Raw genomic sequence first — 3,637 nt, 5'->3', positions numbered from 1 at the left:
GCACATAGGCCAAAGTTGCTCATAGCACATAGAGGAATGTAGAACGTAAAAAGTCAAACAACATCTTGTAACCGACATCCAACCACCTTGAGTAGCCCAAAGATTTGAAATACGGTGCCCAATGCACGACGCAAGAGGATTGCTAAAGTGTAACTAGAGTCTTAGTAGATAAGTATCTATGTAAGTGAATGTGTCCTTATAAGGTGAAAAGATAAGATGGAGATAATGTTCACTTGTATGGTTGAGTAGGTTGATAATGTGGCTCAATGGAAGCCTAGTTCATGTATGATGTCTAGCCTATATTACGAGGCTCATTCTAATGGAATGGTAATTGTGTGTTTCATCTTATCTTGGATACTTGCAAGTTATCCAAAAATGTAGTCCCACAGGCTCTCTCGCATGTACTAGGTTGGGATTAGGTTTAGGTCTTCCTTCTTCTCTCTCCAAAATCTCAACTCTGTGAGGGTTTGCACGGATTTGGCCCCAACTGGTGCAAAAGGGCATGCTTGTCTTCTTGCCCCTTGCTCTTTATTTAGTGATACAATATTTACTTATATAAGGACATCTAGCACCTTGGTACAACACTTGTACATAGAATGAAAGGTAAGTACGGGATCACTTCCCACAAGTAGTTGGTTGTGCTCTATAGCATGAGCCACTACTCCAAAAGTAGGTCATATTGCATTAAAGCATTGCCATCAAAATTTATGCTTGCAATGTATATATACATGAAAACCAAAAATTTGAAGCTATAATGGGCTTAAAGCAGACTTCAAGCTTCAAAGCAAAGGACCACTTTAAATCGTTTACAGTTTCAAAGCCTTAAAATATTAGCACTTACTTTATGAGCTTTGAAGCAGTGGCACTTGCTTAAAGCTTTACAGTTGCATGTGCTTAAAATTATCGTATAGCTTTAAAGCACATGGCATGATGCTTTATCAGCTTTGAAGCAGTGGCACTTTCTTTCAAGTTGTATAGTTACATGTGCTTTAAAGTTGTAAAGGTACATGTAGCTTTAAATCAAGTTGCTTGCATCTACTTTATAGCTTAACATTGTGCCAAAGTTTAAAGTTTGCAAGTAGGATATGAGCTATAGATTTTAAGCAACGTCAATGTGCCAAACTTGTAAACATTTAATCATGTGTGATCATTGTTAATCCAATTCTAGGATTAACAAGAGCTACCGTCATTATCTTACATCAAGGAGTCATGGTAAATACACCAAAGGGTCATACATTCAAGATATAAAGCAATAGTGTCCAAAGCTACAACTTGGACGGGCGTCCGTAATAGTATGACGGAGTATTTATGGCGATTCCCGCTTCAAGAGCGTGTGGTAGCAAGTTAGGATGAAGTCCTAAGTGATGTACTTCATGGATATATTATGAGAGTAGTCATTATAATAGCATTAGGCCTCTTATGAGCCTAAAGTGTCCGGCGGGCCATAGTTTAAGTGAGTGTGAACACTTATGGCCATGTTTATAAGTGAATTTCTCTCATAATACAAGATACTCTCCCATTGTGCAATTGAGTCTTGCTCTTGCTAATCCTCTTGCTAATCTCTCTCCCTAAAGCATGCTAGTGAGTGTGTGTGAGTGAAGTGAGGTGAGAGGAGGGACGAGGACCCGTAGTGCAACGCGGTGGTGTGACAAAGACGCGGTGGAATTGCTTCTCAAGGAGTTGTAGAGCTTGGAGACCTCAAGGGTTGCGACGAGCGCAGCCATTGAAAATATCCTCATGACAATTGCGGTTCACCAGGTAATCTCTTTTTGGATGTGTTTCAAGGAGGGTCAGGGTAAGCCATAACATTTTTAGCATCGCTAAACAGGGGAGCCATCCCTTGGCTTTTTCCATCGTTTTGTCTCTAATCTACACATAACCCATTGCCTATTATCTTGATTAGTGGTTTTCCATGAAAAAGATGTGGATTTGATGGTGATTTGTGTGAGATTTGGTGTAGAATAGCTCTCTTTTTGTTTTTGAAAAGAATGCTTTTTGCTTAATTTTTAGATTAATTTGTTATTTTTGTTGTTATTTTTTGTGGTTTTCATGTTCTTAGGACTTGTACATAGTTTGTATTAAGCTTAGTTTGCATCCATTGCATCAAAGAATGTAAGAGAATGCATTTCTTAGTGAATGTTAGCTCTCTTTAGTTTAAACATAGATCTAAGATCATTAATTCTAGTTTAATTGTGTGTTTTTTGTTGAAATTGTTTGGATTAGAGTGTTAGCAAGCAATAGGAGTAGCTTAATCTTTTTAAAAATTTCTTAAAACCATCAAAAAATCCTTGAATTTGACTAATTTCTCTTAATGGACTGGTTTTTATCATTAAGGGTGATTAATCTTATTCAAGAGGCTAAAAATTTAGAAAATGTGTTAATTGGGGTCTAAATTGATCATATGAATAGACAAAATTGGGGTTTTTGAGTGTTTTGAGAGCATCTGGATGCATCAAAACACCTAATCACATCAATTTTTTGATCAATTGGAGAAATTTGACTCTCTTTGCTTAATTTTGCCTTAAAGAGGAGACTATAATTAAGAGTCTAATTAATCCCATAATTTAGATTAATTTACACAATAGTTGATGCACGAAGATTAGTTTTTCCTTGCTCTATCCAATGGTGTGTCCAATTGTGTGAATTAATTAGAGATTAGTGGTTAATTAGAGTCCTTGATTAGTGTAAAAGAGGGAAAGATTAGTGAAAGAATTAATCCTTAATCACTTTTTTTACATCTCATTAAGGCTAATGAGCACTCAATGAGAAGATGCTCATGAGTTGTCAATTTGTCCATTTTGGGAGTCATTTATGAAGGGGGTAAGGTGTGTCATTAAAAGGTTGACTTTTTTGATTCCACTTACCTTTTTGATTCCACTTACCTTTTTGGAAAAATGTCCATATCCCTTTCATTTTAAATTCAAAAAATATTCCTCCCAAAAATAGAAATTCGTATTTCCCACTAGACTCCAAAAAACAAAAGAAATTTAATTTCCACATGAAGTTTGGTTCATGGCGTGAAACACCAATTCACGTGGAAATTTAATTTCCACGTGAAATCCGGTTCACGGCATGAAACACCAATTCATGTGGCAAAAAAAATTTGAAATTTAATTTCCACGCGAAGTCTAACCGGTTCACGGTGTGAAAACCCTTTCACAGCGTGAAACACTAGTTCACGTGGCAGAAAAAAAAAGAAATTTAATTTCCACGTGAAGTCCGGTTCATGGCGTGAAACACCAGTTCATGTGGCAAAAAAAAATAAAAATCCACATGAAGTCCAGAGTTCACACCGTGAAACACCAGTTCACATGGCAAAAAAAAAAATCCACGTGAAGTTTGGTTCACGGCGTGAAACACCAGTTCACATGGCAAAAAAAAAACTCTGGAAACACCCCTATTTGGAGGCGCGTATCTCCTAAATCGTATATCCGATGAAGGCACGTGCTCTAGGGCTCATCGGAAAGCTAACATCGAGCTCTTCGACTTTGGACTCGGTCGTCCGAAGTCAAAATCAACCATTTTGGCCTTCAACTAGCAGCCTCAAAATTCGACCCGAAAATCGAGGCAAAAAACAGCCCAAAAACCACGAAAAATCGTAAAAAACAGCGCGAAAAGGACGACGAGCCATATTCGG

Source organism: Cibotium barometz, chromosome 20, assembly GCF_041138505.1.
Source record: "Cibotium barometz isolate CiBa-2024 chromosome 20, ASM4113850v1, whole genome shotgun sequence".
Lineage (NCBI taxonomy): Eukaryota > Viridiplantae > Streptophyta > Polypodiopsida > Cyatheales > Cibotiaceae > Cibotium > Cibotium barometz.
This window is presented reverse-complemented; position numbering follows the sequence as displayed.